Genomic DNA, 14,729 nt, shown 5'->3' on the forward strand with positions numbered 1-14,729 from the left:
AGCTCTACGTTGCAGAAACTATTCCAGGCAGTCATAGTCAAGAAGACCACTACATACTGTCTACCAGAGACACAATTTAGATCCAAAGTTACAAATACACTGAATGTAAAAGGATTGAAACATGCACACAGAAACCGTAAGAAATGAAATGGCTGTACTAATATTAAATGAAATAGACATAAAGTTACTTGACTATAGATATTTGACAATAATAAAAGTGTCAATCAATCAGGGTGATATGACAACTATACACCTGTATTCACCTAATAATAATGCCTCAAAATACAAGAAGCAAAACTGATAGAATTGAAAGGAAAAATAGGTAACTCAACAGTAAGATTTAGAGATTTCAGTACCCCATCTTCCATAATGAATAGCACAATCAGGTATAAGATCAACAAGGTGCTAAAACCTTGGAAACACTATAAACCAACTAGACTTAACCTGACTCTATAGAACATTTGATACAACCATAGCAGAATTCACATTCTTCTCATGCACACATGGAACACACTTCAAGGTAGACCAAATGCAAGGCCATACAGAAGTCTCAATATATTTAGGAGAAATTAAATCAAACAAGTATGTTCTCTAAACACAATAGAATGAAATCAGAAATAAATAACAGAGGAATAGTGGGAAAATGGCAACGTGGAAGAACCTAGCTTCCCCATTTCGCCCTCTCCCACAAAGATCAATGACTGGACAGCTATCCATGAAAAAAACCAGCTCTGGGAGACCCCAAGAATCCACTTAGGAAGTCTGAGCAACACAATGAAACAAAAATACACAGTTTTCCAATGAAGACATACAAATGATCAATATGTACATGAAAGAGTACTCTACATCACTAAGTATGAAACTACAATGAAATATCACATTTGTTAGAATGGCCATCATCAAAAAGACAGGAGATGTGGTGTTGATGAGGATGTGGAGAAAAGGAACACTTGTTCACCATTGATGGGAATGTAAATTGGTCCAGTCACTATGGAAAACAATATGGAGGTTCCTCAAAGAATTTAAAAATAAAATACTGCATGATCCAGCAATCCCACTTCTGCATGTATGTCCAAAGGAGTTGAAATCAAAATCTTGAACAGATAGCTGCACCCCCATGTTCACTGCAGTATTATTCACAATAGTCAAGATATGGAAACACTTAAATGTCTGTCAACAGATGAATGGATAAAAAAGATGCTATATGTTTAACAGAATATTATTCAGCCATTAGAAAGAAGGAAATCCTGCCATCTGTTACAATTTGGATGAGACTTGAGGGTATTATACTGAATGAAATGTTACAGAAAAACAAATACTGTATGATATCACTCATATGTGGATTCAAAACGGCCTAACTCAGAGAAACGGGGAGTAAAACGATGGTTACCAGAGGACGGGGGCAGGGGAAATGGAAAGACATTGGTCAAAGGATACAAACTTCCAGTTGTAAGATTAACATGTTCTGGGGATCTAATATACAGCATGGTAATTATAGCTAATAATACTGTATTATATACTTGAAAGTTTGTAAGAGAGTAGATTGTAAATGTTCTCACCACAAAAAAATGGTAATTAAATGATGGTCTGAAGGTATTAGCTAATGCTAAGTGGTAAGCATTTGCAATATATAAATATATCAAATCAACACCCCATTCATCTTAAATGTATACAATGTTATATGTCAATTATATCTCAATAAAGCTGGAATTTTTAAAATAAGTAATGGAGGAATTTGGAAACTTCACAAGCAGGTGGAAACCAATACATCTATAAATAACTGATGGATCCAAAATTTTAAAAAAGCTCACAATAGACATCTTCCCTCCTCCTGAGTATTTTCAAATTATTTTTGATGACTAAAGAAAAAACTGTAACACTGTCTGATATTTGCCATGTATGCAGAGGCAATATTTTAAACAATTATAAAAGTGTAACTATTTCATTCTTTGCTGTATAACCCAATACTATAATTCTTTGTTTTGTTCAAATTATTCCAACTTTCACAATTGGGAGATTTTCACATTGACTTCCTTTTCTTTTTGACATGCTTCATCCATTATTCTCTTTTGAGATATTCCTTATGTTCTACCAATGCAAGATGCTTCAGGCTTATCTTGTTTTTCTCCTGTTCCAGCTGTAGACTTTGCTATTTCTTCAAGTAGCCCTCATTCCCTTCATTGAAGAATGTTAATTAAAAATAAAGATCTGAGCATAAGGTAGGTTCATTGTTAGTGAGGATTTTCTGCTTTTAAACCATCTAAGAGAACAGAATTAGGAAATATGTGTATGAATACTAACACACAAACACATAGCTGTTTATTTTTCTATCAAGCAATCAACAAAGCCTTTAAAATAATTTCATTACATATATTTAATATATTTGGAGTATTATGAGATCCGTGTGTGTGTGTATGTGTGAGACAGAGAAAGAGAGAGAGAGAGAGAGAGAAGAGAGAGCGATTATTCTACCTGAAAATCCTCATTCCATTTTGCAACATTATCTAGTAGCATTTCCCTTTGGTATAAAGAACTGCTGTTAGTATTTCTTGTAGTACAGTTTGACTAAAGAGTTTTTTCAGTATTTGCCTGTCTGCAGTATTTTTACTTAGGTCTTATTTTTGAACGATATTTTCACTGGCTTTAGCTTTCTAGGTTGATGGTTTTTATTTTTTCTTAGTACTTTAAACACGTTTTCCCATTGTCTTCTAATATCCATTGTTTTTGATGAGAACTCAATCACCATTTTTCTTGCTATCTTCCTGTACAAAATTTGTCTTTTTATCTGGTTTCTTTAGGAATTTTTCCTTTACATTGGTTTTCAGCAGTTTGACAAGGATGTGCCTAGGGGTGTGTGCGTGTGTGTTTTTCAATTACTATTCTTGTGGTTTTCTGAGCCCCTTGGAATGGTTTATGCTTTTAATGTGGGGAAATTGTTGAACATTATCTCTTCAAAGATTTATTCTGTTCCATCTTCTCTCTCTTCTCAGGTGCTCCAATTACATATTTTTCTGTTATCTTAAGATCTTGGACACTCTTTTAAATTTATTTTTCTACTCAGTTCTTTTTGTGTTTTAGTTGGGATAATTTCTATGGATTGTTTTTCAGTTGTACCAATTCTTTCCTCTATTTTGTTCAGATAATTAGTCCAACAAAATATTCTTCATCACTGATAACTTATTTTTCAATATCAGTATTTCAATTTGACTTATTTTATTCTTCTGTCTCACTGCTAAGCTTCTTTATCTGTGCATGTTTACTGTTTACTTTTTGCAATGTATCATTAAATATATTTATATTACTTTTTATAACTCTGCCTGATAATTCCATACTCTGTTCCATCTCTGGCTCAGGTTCCACTGACTTTTTCTTCTCTCGATGCTCTGTCATATTTTATAATTTTTTCATAGATTTTCTAAAATTTGGTTTGAATGTAAGGTTTTATAAGTTATAGAACATTTCTCTAATAATCAGTCATGTTGAGAATCTTTTCATGGGCCTCTTGGCCATCTGTATATCTTCTTTGGAGAAATGTCTGTTTAGGTCTTCCACCCATTTTTTTTTTTTTTTTTTTGCAGTACGCGGGCCTCTCACTGCCGTGGCCTCTCCTGTTGCAGAGCACAGGCTCTGGACGTGCAGGCTCAGTGGCCATGGCTCACGGGCCCAGCCGCCCCGCGGCATGTGGGATCTTCCCGGACCGGGACACAAACCCATGTCCCCTGAATCGGCAGGCGGACTCTCAACCACTGTGCCACCACGAAAGCCCCCACCCATTTGTTTTTGATTGGGTTGGTTTTTTTTTTGATACTGAGCTACATGTGCTGTTTGTATATTTTGGAGGTTAATCTTTTGTCAGTTGCTTCATTTGCAAATATTTTCTCCCATTCTGAGGGTTGTCTTTTCATCTCGCTTATGGTTTTCTTTGCTGTGCAAAGGCTTTTAAGTTTAATTAGTTCCATTTGTCTATTTTTGTTTTTATTTTCATTACTCTAGGAGGTGGGTCAAAAAAATCTTACTGTAATTTATGTCAAAGAATGTTCTTCCTACGTTTTCCTCTAAGAGTTTTATACAATGAGGTATAACTTCACACAGGTCAGAATGGCCATTATCAAAAAAAAATCTACAAACAATAAATGCTGGAGAGGGTGTGGAGAAAAAGGAACCCTCTTGCACAGTTGCTGAGAATGTAAATTGATACAGCCACTATGGAGAACAGTGTACGGAGGTTCCTTAAAAAAAAATAAACATAGAACTACTAGATGACCCAGCAATCCCACTACTGGGCATATACCCTGAGAAAACCATAATTCAAAGAGACACATGCACCCCAATGTTCATTGCAGCACTATTTACAATAGTCAGGATATGGAAGCAACCTAAATGTCCATCGACAGATGAATGGATAAAGAAGATGTGGTACATATATACAATGGAATATTACTCAGCCATAAAAAGGAATGAAATTGGGTCATTTGTAGATATGTGGATAGACCTAGAGTGTGTCATACAGAGTGAAGTAAGTCAAAAAGAAAAACAAATATCACATATTAACGCATATATGTGGAATCTAGAAAAGTGGTATAGATGAACCTATGTGCAGGGCAGAAATAGAAATGCAGACATATAGAACGGATGTGTGGACATGGGGTGGGGGGTGGGAAGGGAGGGTGGGATAAACTGGGAGATTGGGATTGACATAAATACACTACCATGTGTAAAACAGATAGCTAGTGGGAACCTGCTGTATAGCACAGGGAGCTCAGCTTGGTGCTCTGTGATGACCTAGATGGGTGGGATGGGGTGGGGGGAGGTCCAAGAGGGAGGAGATATAGGTATACATATACCTGATTCACTTCATTGTACAGCTGAAACTAACACAACATTGTAAAGCAACTACTCCCCAATTTAAAAAAAAAAAAAAGAAATAAAAAGAAGTAATAGAACAGCAGAGACTTAAGCAAGCAATGTTAATATATATAATAACACATGCTCAGGAAATGTCATATCTCGCCTTTTGTCAGGCCATTGGCATGTGTGATGAAGTCAATCTAACTGGAACTGAGACCATCTGGGTTGTGTATTCTGGGAGAAGTTTCCTTGAGTGGCGCTATGAGTTGACTTGCAGATCACCTGCCCTACTTTCAGACTCAGCAGCACCTGAAGGTGCATTTCAGGGAGCATCTCTCCAGGCATCTACCCACCCCAGTGAACGGTGCTGCTGCCTGGTACCTCGTGTGGGGCCCAGATACCTGTGTGGTTTCTCTCTTTGCTCCCCTCTACCATTTGACTTCAGCGAACACTCTGTGCTTAATCTTTAGTAGGTAGATTTTTTCTACTTTCAAAGTCCGTGACCACCTTTTATCAGCAAGTGGCTTAGAATGTGCACGGGTTTCTCGCAGTTGCTTCTCTAGCATCAGAATTTGGCAGGAGCCTTTAGTGTTCCCCTGGGAGAGACTCAGCTTTCCTCCCCTCCTCCTCCCAGATCAGCGACACTCACTGCCTGCCTGGTGGCTGTCTGTCCTCCTGCTCCACCCTCAGACATCAGCACTCTTTCCTCAGACAGGGTCCCTTTCAGCCTCCTGCTAGGTGGCCAGTTACCCTCAGGAGCTCCCCATGGAAGGCTGAGTAAAACGTGGAAACTGCATGGAGATTCCTGCTGTGTCTGGGCCTCCCAGGGATTCCGGGCTCTCATGCCAGACCACCCTAGGGTTTTACAAGTTTGATCCACTTCATCAGTGTTCTTACTTGCATCTGCGGCAGCTTCCTTGATTCCCCGCTGCTCTGCCAGGAATGACAGTAGCTGTGGGTCTCTCCTCCCCCAGTAAACTTGTCACTTTCTGGATTTTAGTTAATTAGATTCCTTGCCAACTAAGCTCTCAGATGTTTTGTTCAAACTGTTAGGGCGCAAGAGAGTTCTCTTGTGATTATCTCCTAAAGAAAAGGAGAAGTTTTATTTTAAAATATCAATAATCACAGCACCTCAGAAACTACACACCTTGGAACTGCTTTAATTGTGAAAAGTTTTAGAGGTCAAGTTTAAAGTGACATATATTTTATTACAAATTTTTGAAAAACCACTTTAATTTCAAATTTCTTCTACAATGTACCTGAATAATAATGCTTGGAGACCACTAATCTAAGGCACTTTGTATTAATTGCTATGCCCAATGATAAAAGAAAATGACTGATTACAGAGCCCAAGTAGGCATAATACCAAGACAGCTATGACTCCTCAGTAATAGAGATTCTGGTCTTCTTCATCCCCAAATAAACAACCCTGGCCACCTGAAAAACTAATGGAACAAAGGACATGTAGCGGAAACAAGAAGTTCAAAAATATTAACTATGGCCAGTTGCATAAATGAGCACAGTAGCATTAGTTATCTGTTCTCTCCAGCCCACCTTATAAAGAGATTGTGTGTAGTGGTTGTTTGTTGATCTTTGAATTATAGTAATAATAATCACTCACAGATAGATGAAGTAATTAAAAGGACATTCAGATGTCTCTTGGGAAAATGTTCAATGTGTGTGTGTGTGTGTGTGTGTGTGTGTGTGCACATTAAGTGCAGTGCGTTAGGTGGGGACATTTGTTGTTCATTAGTAGAATTTTACATATATGTAGTAAGCTGTATAGATCTTTCATTGGAAACCAGTGTAGGATGTGGCTTATTAATACTCAGTATCCATCCTATCATCTCCTAGTGCACCTTCCTGAACTTAGAGACTGAAAATCTCAAAACTATTTTTTTCCTACTTCCTTTGATTGTCTCTGGAGCGGAGATACATTCCAGATTAAGAAGTATTTGTTTGATAGCCAGAAGGAATGTTTAAGAAGAACATCTTATGCTGACTGTTTCTTCTGGCAAACAAGCCATCATTTTGGTGGCCAGTTTCTAGTTGATTTGCAAGCAGCAGTTGAGGCTGTGATGCCTGGATCATAGCAATGACCATTTGTTCTTTTTATTTAAGAAAATAAAACTTTATTTTTTTGGAGCAGTTTTAGGTTAACAACAATATTGATGGGACGGTACGGAGACTTCTCTTATACACCACCCCCCGCCCCCCGCTCCCACACATGCATAGCTTCTCTTACTGTCAACGTCACTCACCAGGATCGTATGTTTTTACTAAGGATGAACCTAAATTGATACATCATAATCACCCAAAGTCCATAGTTTACCTTAGGGTTCACTCTTGGTGCTGTAAATTCTATGGGTTTGGACAAAAGTATGACATAAACCCATCATTATAATATCATATGGAGTATTTTCAAGGTCCTAAAAGTCCTCTGTGCTCTGCCTGTTCTTCTCCCCGACCCCTGGCAACCACTGATCTTTTTATTGTTTCCATAGTTTTGTGACCATTTGTGCCTGAACTCATTAATTTCAGTGATGGATCTTGATTCTCACTCCTACAGGCTGTCTGTTGATTTTATGTCTTATACTTCCCTACATTAACTCCATTTCTGCTTTTTACACGTGGAATGTTTGTTTCCCACCATTTGTTTATACTGATACACTAGAGAAGAGCTCAGAGAACAGAAGTAATTAGAGAAAAAAAAGTAAATTTTAAGTATGCAACTACTGGACCCCAAAATTTAGCAAATTCCTTCCCATCTAACCTCTGATGTGGTACGTGAAGGAAAAATACAAGAAACCCATGGCAGGAAACTGAATGTCTATTCATTTCATGATTGCATACAACAATAATCATGAGTGGTTCTCCTTTGAATGAATTGCTTTTGCAAAGACTAAAATCAAGTCAAAAATTCTTACTGTGAACTACATTCAGACATAAGAAAGTACATAAATAAAATATAACTTTAAAAAATGTGATTTCTCTAATAAAGCACTGCCATGTTTCCTATGGCAAAATGCTATAATTATAAATCCTAGCTGCCTTATTAATATCATATGTGAAGTGCCTTCAGAAAGCATTTTACATAATCTGAAAATCATTCTATTTCAATATGCCAATGTACCCTCACAGCTATTGTAATTACAATGCTGGGAATCTAGCTCAAGAAAAAAATCTTAAATGTAAGAACAGCTTTATGCATTTCAATATACTTCCATTTTATTTAATTTAATAAAAGTGGAATTTATTTTTTAATACTCATAAATACATCTTTAGTTCAGGAAGACATAGGATGACCACTCTAAATTATGGAATCAGTATTTTGAAATTGATATTCTGGGTTAATAAGAGATTGCTATTCTATAAGGAATGAACATAAAAGTATGACAAATTGTATAAAACAAAAAAATCTCACATGTTAAAGTGGGGGAAGGCATGATTTTAAAATGTAATGTATTTGTTTTTTTCTCATGGGAAACTGGCTAAATTGTGTTTTAGGGAAAAGAGTTGTTTTGTTTTATTAAATAATCATTTTATTGACATCTAAATGTCATGAGAAAAGATAGAAAACAGTCAATAGTACAGTAAATGTGGCTCAGGATGTCATGGAGCTTATGGTGTAGTTGGAAGAATGGACATTATTCAGGCCTCCTCACAATTAATATAACTGATAATCTAAGGAGTTAATATGTGCTGTAAGATTATAAACTGAGAGAGTTTTACATATCCATAAACGCCAGAGAAGTCTTAAGGAAAAAAAAAAAAACCAAAATCTTAAAAGCACATTAAATTCATACCAGAAAAAAGTACAGGAACATTCTATATCGCTTTTTTAAACTATCATTCCATTATGTCTCACATGTTTAATTTTTGGTACAATCCATAATCTGCCCACTATTAACTTCTTGATCATAGTGACCATCAACTCCAACCCTATATTGCCCAAAAGGTATAGTATGGATCTTACATTGCCTTTGGTTCTCTACAATAGTATTTGACTCAACAAGTTAATTAGACTTTGCCAGAAATATTCTAAATCGGATGCAAATTCTGTGAAGGCAGATGTCGTGCACTTTATTTTCACATGTTTCTCTTTGGACGAAAGTGGCTTTTCTATGTGATACAACATCTACCAGAAACTCTCAGCATTTATTTATTTATTTTGTTTGTTTCTTTGTTTTTTGTTTGTTTTAAAAAATTTATTGAAATATAGTTGATTTACAATGTGGTGTTAGTTGCATGTGGACAACAAAGTGACATATATAATCTTTTTTAGATTCCTTTTTTTTTAAAAAAATAATTTTTATTGGAGTATAGTTGCTTTACAACGTTGTGTTAGTTTCTACTGTCCAGTAAAGTGAATCAGCTATACGTATACATATATCCCCCCTTTTTTGGATTTCCTTCCCATTTAGGTCACCACAGAGTGCTGAGTAGAGTTCCCTGTATTTATTCACTGCAAAGAAAGTAGCAATGAATAGTGGTTAGGAGCACAGATTCCATGATCAGATTACCAGGGGACTTGAGTGCTAATTCTACCACTTTACTTATTCTTTAACCCACGAAATTTAACCACTCTATGTCTCAGCCTTCTTGTGTATAAAATGAGAATTAGCAAACATTTAGCTAGGTATAGGAGAAAGGATTTGGTAACGTCTAATTTAGTAGTCAAATTAGTCTGTATTAAAATTCAAAGGTTGTCAAGTTTTTGATATGGGGTATTCCCACAGAGTATAGCTTATAAGGTGCATTTTTAAATTAGAAATATTGGAATAAAGAGCCTAAAAAGAGTATTTTCATTTTAGGGACTTCATTGCTTAAATAGCAGTAACAGCATTTGTACGTATGTATACAAGAGAAATTGTGATAAAGGGTAAAACTAATTTTATTAAGTTTTTCAGCACATAAGCTGTTGCTTCTATCTTTGCCCATACTGATATATTTATAAACAACAAAGAAAATTTAAATATTTTTAAAGATCTCAGTAGATGTATCAAGCACCAGACAAAGCAATAGTTGAATCTGTAGGCAGTCATAAACCAATGACTTGGAATACACTGCAGAAAATTTTTAAATGTAAATACAAAAGCGAAGAGACACGATGCCCCAAGAAGTTACAGAAGGAGAAAATCAAGAGAAAAGGAGAGAGGCAATATTAAAGGACGTAATGTCAAAGAATTACCTCAATTTTAAGGAAGTGGTGAGGTAACAATAGGATAATATTAGCATCTAAATCTGAATTGCAATCTCTTCTCAAGTCACCAATCAGATGCAGACTACGGAGGTGACTGAAAGATTCGTGTTTATTTACCTGTTTCCAGGTAATGGGAAGTTGTCTTATTCTCTGTCTCCTAGTTCTGTGTTAGCTATAGATATTGGGTTTTTTCTCTTACCTCATGCTTGATCTGTTTTTTTTTTAATTTTTATTTTTTTATTGAAGTATAGTTGATTTACAATGTTTCCGGTGTACAGCAGTGACTCAGTTTATATATATATATTTATATATCTATTATATATATATTCTTATATGTATATGTATTTATATATAGTTATGATATATTTATATATATTACATATATTTATATGTATATTTATATATATATATATAAATCTCTTCTTTTTCAGATTCTTTTCCATTATAGATTATTACAAGATATTGAATATAGTTCCCTGTGCTAGCAGTAGGTCCTTGCTGTTTATCTATTTTAAATATAGTAGTCTGCATCTGTTAATCCCAAATTCCAAATTTATCCCTCCCCTGACCCTGATCTGGGTTTTTTGCTGTTTGTTTGTTTTGCTTTGTTTTTGTGATTTGAGGATGTGTTAAGAAATTCAGAATAAAAGAAAGCAGGGCTCCTTATAGAAATTGCTCACTGTTGGAGCCAGGGTAGGGAAAATACTAGATGAGCTTGGGGCATTCAGTAGTGTCACAAAGTAAAAAAGTGCTTAAAGGAGGAGGGGCATGAAAATGAGCATAGGAACCAACCTGAAAAAGCTTCTAATGAGCAAAGCTAGAAGAGTGTGAGCAACAAAACACAGTACAAAATTATTTTCTTATAAATCAGAACAAAACGAATAAATAACTGGTAGGGAGGATTTGGGTTCCTTTAATCTTTGTTGACCAGAATATGTTATCGAAATGGAGCAAGACCCTATGATCTATGGACCCCATGTCCTCAGCCTGACTTCTGTCTGTGGAAAAACTTTAGCCAAAGAATAAGTTTAATCAGAGAGTAAGAAAATGCAGAAACAAAGGAAAACAGTTAAAGGAGACCAAATAATAATAGTTTAGTCATTAAGCACAGTCAAGGACCTTCAGTCCCTCCTCAAGGGGTACAGATAATACTCTGAGCCGTATCCTGTGAGCTGTCTTATAGACAAGGAGACCCCCACCAGGTGGAAGAAGTGAACTATATGATGACCAGGCTGTAGCCATGACATAAGCTGCCACAATTCCAAAAATTGGCCTCAAGGAAATGGGAACAAACCAACCCTGGAATTGAAGACTAACTGTACCTAAAACAATCAAGATGACGCTGATCAGACCACCACACGACCAATTTCAAGATGACTGTCAGAGCTGACTGTGCTGTTTCTGCATGTAGCCCCCTCCCTCCGCCTATAAATGCTCTTGCCTCCTGATTCTCAGTGGGTGGGGGAGAGTCGGCCTTTGGACAGGCGTCAGCCCTCCCCTCCACTCAACCCCACCAGTTGCTGGCATCTAAAATAAAGGAAACTTTCCTTTCCACCAACCTTGCCTCTTTATTGGTTTTTGAGCGGCAAGCAGCCAGGCCCCACTTTCGGTTATATTATGTTACATGGCAAAAAGAAATTTGCAGATATAATTAAGGTTATAAAACTTAAGGAGACTATCCTCAGTTCTCCAGATGGGCCCAGTTTAATCACTTGAGCCCTTAACAGCAAAGAGATTTCTCTCCAGCTGGGAGCAGTCAGACAGAAGCAGCAGAAGAGGGAGGCAGAGGGAAGATTCAAAGCATGAGAGGGCCTGCCCATCATTGCTGGCTTAGAAAGGGACTATGAGTTAGAGAATGCAGGTGGTCTCTAGAAGCAGAGAATGACACCTGGCTGACATCTGGCAAGTAAACTTCAGGCTTCCAATGGCAGGCAACTAAATCCCACTGACAACCTGTGTGAGTGTGGAAGGACTCTAGAAAATAATTCAGCCCTGTATACACCTGCTTTCTGTCTTGTGTATCTCAGAGCAGAGGAACAAGCTGAGCTACACTATGCCCAGACTTTGGACACATGGAGATTGTGAGATGATAAATGGATGCTGTTGTATCCTGCTAAATTTGTGCAATATCTTTAAAGCATCAATAGAAAACTAATATGATAATCATGAATCCATCTGATGTAAATAAAGGAATAAAGGACAAATCTTTCTTACAAAACAGTTCAAAATAACAAATGTAGAAGAAATGTGGGAAATAGAAAATCATCACGAGAATACCACAATAACTGCTGTAGGTGAGACCAATGATGAATGATAAAATTTGTGAACAAACAGAAAAGGAGAAACAGTATAGATGCATAGCCTCAAAGTATCTCTCCCAATAGACATATTAATTTGTGGGGTGATTTTAACCTGTCTACATATTATTTATTTTCTCACCAGGATGTAGAGCTTAATTCCCCCTCATTATGAGCATGGATACTTAAATATTACATTTTAATTTTTGTTCATTTAAAATGATATGTGATAAAATATAATTAAATACACAGAACAGCAATTCTACTGAGGCTGGACAGAACATCAAAGAAAGTCCTAGACAACAGAAACATACAAAATGCAATGGGATGCAGTCTTACTGTCCTTTGGTAAAATTTGGGTCAGCAATTACTCCTAGAGTTTAGAATAATTGAATCACTAACTAACCAGATCAAAAAGATATCAAAGGTATCTTAAATCACACAGACTGGCAGTTGTTGATGTAAGCAACTGAAAATTCATTGCACAGCTTGAATCATGCTAAATTAATGTCAAAGAAAACCAGGCCATGATGAGTTAACTTGAGATGGATAACAAGAGAAACTGAGCATAATGTTAAGATAAGGGTAGATGAAACACAAATGTATTAAGATAACAAGTGTCTATGGCAGAGATTTGATTTAAAAAAAAAAAACAAGCACGTGTGCAAAGCTGGTTATAAATATAGAATAACAAATATCAGTAACACACAAGCAACAAAGTTGAAAATATTCAAATAAATGAATCATAGGTTCAGCAGCCTATTTATTTTTCTTGGCTCTGGTAGATTTACCTCCACCTGAGGACTCAGGTTAGAACTTGCAGTGGGATTAATCTCTCAGGTGATGTTTTAGTAGACCTTGAACATAAGTGATGACAGGAAAAAAATAAACACTATTGCTTGATGGAGAGTGAAATAAACCTGTTAACCCCAAGAAAATAATAAAGGGATAGAAAAATAATGTGAAAAAATTAGTTTCAGCCATTGAAATGGGTTGGTTTAATCATTATACTAAAGAAAAATTAAAGCTTAAATAGTCATTCTTATCCAACCTTCCATAAAATGTTGCAAAGGTCAAATGAAAAAATACAGAAACCATGCTTATGGAAACTTCCCTTTTTAAAAAATGAGGTCTCAAATATAAAATATTCTTATTATTAATAAGATGTCATTATCAATAATTTATTGAACTGAGAGCTTACTGTATTATTCAGAAACCCACTGAGCTCCTCCCAGCTCAGCGGAGGAGCAAATTCTCAAGAGTGTATTGGGGATTTTTGTAGGCAACTAACTAGATTCATGGCCACTTAACCTCTCTAAGTCAGCTGTAGCAGAAGCCACTTACTAATTGATGAGCAAGTACCTTTGAGAAGAGTTAAAATAAAAAGTATTTATTTGAGGCCCAGATTCATACAGTGCATGACAGTGAACTCACAGTCATGGTGGAGATAATCAGGCCAAGAACGTACTGTAGTGAAGGTTCAAGAACATCTTACATATTCAAATTACCTCCTCTACAGACTGAGCTATAGTTAGTTTGCTAAATGTGAAAACAGCTGAGTGTTTCGAGGTCAAAGTTGACATATGACTTTCCTTAATTTATTCATTTACAAGGTTTACCAGACAGAAGTTTGAGAAAATATCATGGTACAAAGGCAAAAGCACATCTATCATATAAATAAATATATTAATACACGCTTTAGAGCAATTCAAAATTTCTAATTTTAATAATACCACTCTGTGCAGAAGGTCATGCTTAAGAATTCATTTTACTAATACAGATTTAAACAGACAAAACTCTACCTGTTTTTTTGGCAACGATTCTATTTGTATTCTACACTTTCAAGTGTAGAGTGTTTGACAATGTTCTACACTTTGGTTAAAACACTCATCTAAGAGAGTCTGATACTTTCCACTTTTAAAAAATGAAGAATAATTAAGAACAAGAATGTACCTCTTTATCTCTGTTAACACCCAGGTTGACTCTTAGATTAAATGATTGTAATAAAAATAAACTATATTAAAAAATACAATAATTATTATGTAGGGAAGCTGTTACAATTTTTGGTTGAGTACACTTTTAGCATTTACAATTTACGTCCTTTGAGTCCTATGCATGATTTGTTTGGTTAATTGATTTTGTACATTCTTCCAGATTTATGTTTATTTATCTATTCATGTAATGCAAATGATGGACAGCTCATAAAAAGAACGTTTAGACTTTGCCTAGTTGCCTTGAATAAAAATAAGTTCAGGACAGAAGATTAAACCTTTGAGACATAAAGTATATTTCAGATCATGAATTGTAATTCCTTAGCAAATATTAGAGGTTAAAAAGTTAGTCTTAATAATCCACAAGTGAATTAGAAATTCATAATTCAT

The sequence above is a fragment of the Hyperoodon ampullatus genome (genome assembly GCF_949752795.1).
Source record: "Hyperoodon ampullatus genome assembly, chromosome: 2".
NCBI lineage: Eukaryota > Metazoa > Chordata > Mammalia > Artiodactyla > Ziphiidae > Hyperoodon > Hyperoodon ampullatus.